Source organism: Acomys russatus, chromosome 1, assembly GCF_903995435.1.
Source record: "Acomys russatus chromosome 1, mAcoRus1.1, whole genome shotgun sequence".
Taxonomy (NCBI): Eukaryota; Metazoa; Chordata; class Mammalia; order Rodentia; family Muridae; genus Acomys; species Acomys russatus.
The window spans coordinates 36,226,547-36,232,666 of NC_067137.1; the positions used below are offsets into that span (position 1 = coordinate 36,226,547).

The 6,120-nt window shown below is 49.2% G+C and overlaps 1 non-coding gene across 1 annotated transcript; it reads left to right on the forward strand.

Moving 5' to 3' along the window:
* Nucleotides 1–3,904: 3,904 nt before the first annotated feature.
* LOC127197353 (small nucleolar RNA SNORA48) lies at nt 3,905–4,045 on the forward strand. Its single transcript, XR_007831658.1, has one exon. It is a non-coding gene; the product is annotated as a small nucleolar RNA SNORA48 (small nucleolar RNA).
* The last annotated feature ends 2,075 nt before the right edge of the window (nt 4,046–6,120 follow it).

Below are 6,120 nucleotides of genomic sequence, written 5' to 3' on the forward strand. Positions count from 1 at the left end.
GGGAGGCTACAGAAGGAGATGCATGTGTTCCAGGCCAGCCTGGGCTACAAAGACTGTCTCTCAACAGAGGGGAAAGTGAGTTCTAATAACATTAACCTCCTAGTGTTCCATGATCATTAGAAACAATGCTGAGAGCTGGGGAGGTGGCTGGGTCTATAAAGTGTTTGCCACACAAGCAGAAGGTCCTGACTGCTCCCTAGAACCCTCCCTGAAAAGCCAGATGTAATAAGAATTTATCAACCCAGCAGTAGGGATGTCAAGACAGATAGACCCTTGAGGCTCATTGGCCAGCTAGGTTATAGCTCCAGGCCAATGAGAGACTCTGTCTCAAAAATAAAAGAGCGGCTGGCACCTGAGGTCCAGCACTCAAGGTTGTCTTCTGCCCTCCATGAACATACTCACAAGCAGCTGCACACCTGTGAACTGCACACGCACACGCACACACACACACACACACACACACACACACACACACACACACAAATAATGTTGAGACTATCCCCAGTTGCATCCATTTTCCTGCAAATTACATAAACTTGTTCTTCTTTATAGCTAAAAATCCCATTTAGGATTTAAACCACATTTGAATCACAGCTATCTGAGGAACAAGGAGAATTGGTTGGGGGGTGGGGCAGGATGGTGTGGGGAGGGATGGTGTGGGGAGGGATGGTGTGGGGAGGGATTGTGTGGGGAGGGATGGTGTGGGGAAGGATGGTGTGGGGAGGTTTATGAAATATGGGGAGATGTGATCAAAGTACCTTATAAAAGAGAGAGGGGTAGAGAGAGGCGTGAGAGAGATGGGGGATGAACATCAATACCTAGCAGAAGCCTGCAAGGGTTTGCCTTGCTTTTCTCTCTTCTCCTCAGCCTGACCAGCCCAGCCTGGTCACCAGGAGCTGGCATCGGTAGAATAAGCCATTCCAGGCTCCATCACTCCCCATCTTGGCCAGGAATGTGACACACACTCAAGATATCTCGGGGATAAACCTGACCTGAGTGACACCTGTCCGATTCAGCACCAAGATGTTGGGTGGGTGGGCAAAGAAGGGTGTGGATTTTTCAAGTAACCCTAAACAGCCTACGCAAGGTTGACTATGCCACGTTGACAAAGGAAATACCACAGATGCTCAGCAAATGAAACAATGAAATCAGGGCTAGGGAGCGTTCACCATAAAGATCACTTCCTGCTCTTCAGAGGGCCTAGGCTCAGTTCCCAGCACCCACAAGCAGCTCACCAGTGCCTACAACTCCAGCGCTGGGGGATTGGTGATCCCTTCTGGCCCTTGTGGGTACCTGCACACACCTGGAACACACTCATATAGACATATACAAATAATTTTTAAGAGATTGTTTCTAGGTACTTACACTACTGGCCCCCCTTTCAGAGAGCAAGCTGGGATGACATTAGTCTCTAACTCCTTGATGATTGAGACCACTCAAAGCAAAATGGGGCATGGGACATTGCCTACTGAGGCTTCTGCTCAAACCGCTGCTCATGTGCTGACCTGAAGAACCTAAAACTACCTGAATTGCAAAGGGATGGAAAATGCACAACTCTGCTGAAACGTTGGAAGAACAAAAAATATCACCTGAGAACAACAGAGACCACAGGAGAATATACTGTTCTGTGCCATTTACGGTTACTGAGCCATGTTGGAGAGCAGGGTCCCCAGCAGAGTCTCATCAGTATGGCTGTCAACAACCACCACTCTCCTTTATGAAGAAGCCCCGCCCACCCAGAACTTCTCCGATGCTAACAAAGCTGGCGTGCAGACCTCTACACATTTCAGAGCCTTGAAGATCTGCTCCCGTGCACAGTCTTCAAAGCATCACGCTTCAAAGCAGAATCTCACACTCCATCCCACTGCACATGATTGTGAGTGTTCATGTCAAAATCAGTGCTCACTGAGGTTGTGTGGATCACATCAACTGACCCACCACATTGTGACCCTGGACCAACAGCTCAGTAACAGATCATGGGCAGTACAGAAAACTGTCCCTGGAGTAGTCACAAATTTCTTACCTGGATGGATTTTCTTTATCTGGATAAATGTACCATCTGCTATGTACTAAGGACCTGTGATGTGTCCAAACATGGCCAACATCACGTTCTGTACCTACAGCAGTTCTCTGAGAAATGGAGATTGAGATAGAAGCTTCTAGAGCAGTGGTTCTTAACCTGTGGGTCGAGGCCTCTTTGAGGGTAGCAAACCAGATATCCTGCATATCAGATATTTATATTACAACTCATAACACTAGCAAAAGTACAGTTATGAAGTAGCAGCCAAATAATTATATGGTTGTGGTCCCCAGAACATGGGAAACTGTATTAGAAGGTCATGGCATTAGGGAGGTTGAGGACCGCTGTAGACAGGGTAGAAGAGTGGGACATTTAAACAACTTGTCAGACCCACTGGAAAAGTCCCTCCTTGCTTCATTGCCACTGTACTCCCTCTAGCTTTAGCCAGGCAGCGGACTCAGGCCTCCATCTTGGGGAAAGAGGATCTCCGGCACTAAGTGCATCAGCATCGCTAGCACATGACACTGGCTCCCCTTCAAAAGCACACTTAATCCTCCATCACAAAACTGCAAATGCCACTAAGTGGGCATGCAGCGTAGGATCAATCCCACAGGCACGGAAACTCAAATTCACACCATAAGGAAGATACAAACTACCAAGTGGTGTGCAAGCCTTTGAGGTGTGTGACGATGAACCAAACCAAGATTGCAAATTGCACAAAGGAGAGCTATCTGCCCAGCCCCAGGCCTGGCTGATGCCCACTGTAGGAAAAAAAAAAAAGAGCCTTGGGTATAAATGCTGTGTCATTTCTTGCAGGCCTCACAGCTACATAAAATGAGGCCTTTGCTGTTCAGCCCCATGTCAGCTAATAGGGACCCTGGAGGCAGTTTGCCTGGCTCAGCTAGAGAGGAAATCATAGCACAGAAGAATCAGCTCCACCTGTCAATTCTGGTTCCAAAGACAGGCAGCCCTTCCCTTTCCCTCTGCTAAGTGGCAAAGCCTCAATAGTTGACATTTTTTGAGAGATGGATTAAGACTGACATTCTAAGCATGAAAGCAGGGGAAGTTACAAGACAAAAAAAAAAAAAAAAAAAAAAAGATAAAATAAAATAAAGAAAAGCAAATTCAACACTGGAAAAACACAAATCACCATATGTCTAAAAATAAATTAACAATCAGAGGCTGGGAACCAGCTTCATCAGTGTACTGTCTGCTGTGCAAGAGTGGTACCTGAGCTCCGATGGCACCTGTAACCCCAGCCCAAGAGGGTAGAGTCAGCTGGATCCACAGAGCTCACTGGCCAGCCAGTCTAGTGGAATTAATAATGAGCATCAAGTTCAATGAGCAACTCAAGAAACAAAGTGGAGCGTAGTAATGAGGAACCCCACCACTGGTCTCTCTATGCACAATATAAACACATGCTCCTGCACTCCTGTTGTGTGAACACACACAGACACTGAGACACACAAGCAAAGAATAAGCTAAAGGGAAAACTGTTTGCGGCTTACGTGATAACATGTGGATAACAGTACACAATGGATTCATAATCTCTAACACACATCTTTTCTGAAAGGCGAAAGCCTTTACTTAACAAACTGCCGTGGGACATTGCTAAAACAGTGGTCCTGACTGGTGAACACAAGTGCAAATTAAAACAGGAAGCCATTGTTTTCACCTGGTGGAGATTTATTTATTTTTATTTATTTGTTTATTTGTTTATTTTGCTATTCAGCATCCTGGAAAGTGCTAGAAGGGGAAATTCCAGGAGCACAACTTTCAAGAGTTACCCAAAGCCCTAATCTCATCTTCTGTAATCCTGTAGTTTACTTCTAGGACTCAATTCCAGGAAAAGCATCAGACGTGTGAAATAAGAGATTTACTCCACGTCCCTGGCAATGGGCAAAGAGACACCTTGTTGGTGGTGTTTTTATATCCGTCAGGGGCAGAACAGATGGCTGTCCTTTGATCATCCTAGCTTGATTCTTGGCTTGGTGGCCAAAGTGGGTTAATGCCTAAGACACATAAAAATTAAATCAAATCCAGGCAGTGCAGCAAGGGAGGAGGCAGACAGAGACCTGCATTCTGCCATGCCTCCTGATGTAGGAGGAGAAAGATGCCCCAGACCTGCCCTCATGTACAAGGCACAGGCAGGCAGTATATATCTGCTTGCCACCTCACCACACAGTCCTGAAGCGCTCACCAAAAGAAAAAAAAAATGTTATTACTGAGGGGCCCGCCAGCTGCATGGCCAGCCTGCAGCGGGAACCACCTCAGTGTGCAAGTATATGGTGCACGGAAGGAAAGAAAGAGAAATGCAGCGGCTTGAGCATTATGAAGAGAGATGGAACTGGAGGGTAGAGAGAAGCAGCCGGTCCTGAGTGACCAGCCCTGCCACCTGGGGCCATGGTGAGGACATGAGCTGCCTCTGAGGACCATGTCTGAGTATGTGGCTATACAGCAAGGGCAGGGTTCAGTGTCGATGGTCATGGCTCATATTACCATTAGAGGACATTGAGATGCCCCTGGTTGGGGACTACATGGATGTCCAAGGTCTGGGCAGAACTGGCCCCGCCCCTCACTGATAGTGGGATTCTGGAGAGCTGACCCACAGCAGCACTCCTGAGAGCAGACCCTGTGCCTCTCTCGGGCAGCACAGTAAAGCTGGCCCTGGTGGCAAGGGTGTGGTGAGCTGGACCCCAAGGGCATGAGAGTGGGACAGCTGACTCGGGTGGTCAGGAAAGCTGCCCACGGGGTCATAAGTTGGAGAAAGCTATCCCTCTCCCCATCAGCTGCAGCACTCAGGAGAGCGAGCCTTGCACCTGGCCTAGACAGCGCAGCAGCGCAGACTCGGCCTGGGGTGCAGGTGAGCCTGCCTGAAGATGAGAGCCCAGCAAAGCTGGTCCCACCACTCATCTGCTGTAAGATGGCATAGTTGCAAGGGATTGGCCCTCCCCACCTCCTCACCACCAATGGCAACTATCAGGAGAGCTGGACCCAGGGTCATGAGAGTGGGAGAGCTGGCCCTGCCCCTGGTCAAGGAGGCACGAGTAAGCCAGCCCTATGAGTGCGAGCAAGGAAGAGCTGGCCCTGCCTACTCCGCCATGAGGTGGAGGTGGCGTGGGTTCTGGAGTGATGCTCTCCCCTCCGCCTCTCTTGTCACCTGTAGTGGTAGTTGGGGAAAGCTGGCCCTTGGAAAACAGGCTCTGCACTTTGCCTGGGCAATACAGAGGAGCTGGCCCTGATGACAAACGCAAAGTGTAAGAGCAGAGAGAAATGGTCCAGCCCCTTGAAGGCTGCAGCACTTGGGAACGTGAGCACGGCACCTTAACTGGGCAGCACAGTGGAGCTGACACTGGAGGCATGGGTGCAGCCCTGAAGACGTGAGAGCCGGTGAGCTGGCCCTGCCTCCTGCACACAGCGGCATTGGGTGGCCTAGGTGGAGCAGTGCTGGAAAGCTCACCCTACTGGTGCAGAGGAGGGAGAGCTGGCAGGCTGACCAGCTCAGCTGCCACCCAGACCCAGATTCCAGGCCTCTATATTGGCCTACCCCAAAATCTGGATCATCTGCAAATAGCTGGGGCGTGTGGAAGGGCCGGTCTTGCTGAACCAAAGCTGCAGGATCTCCACGACACAGGGCAACAACGGGATAACTGGGAGGAAGCCTGGTGAGGATCCAATGTAGATGGTGTCAGAGAAGCGAGGCCTTGAACCAGACCAGACCACTAACTCATCCTACAAACATTTACAAGTGAAGATGTGTGGACAGAGGGGTCTATTGTGGGGCACCCTATGACAGCGTCCACAATGAGACATTTTTCAATACTTTGTTGTTAGTGGGGGTGGTGGCAGCAGCAGCAGCGGTGGTGGTGGTGCTGGTGGTGGTGGTGGGATGTGTGTGTGTGTGTGTTATTTTTAAGGGGTGCAAGAGCAAAGGGCAGATGTGAAGGGTTTGGGGATGAGTGGAACTGGGATACATGATGTGAAACTCATAAAGAATCAATGAAAAGTTTAAAGACAGAGAGATTTATTCCAGAATATTTTTTTATGCCAGGGGCTTTTGTAATACTCATATGAGGAACATAAATGTTTTGTAGATTGAG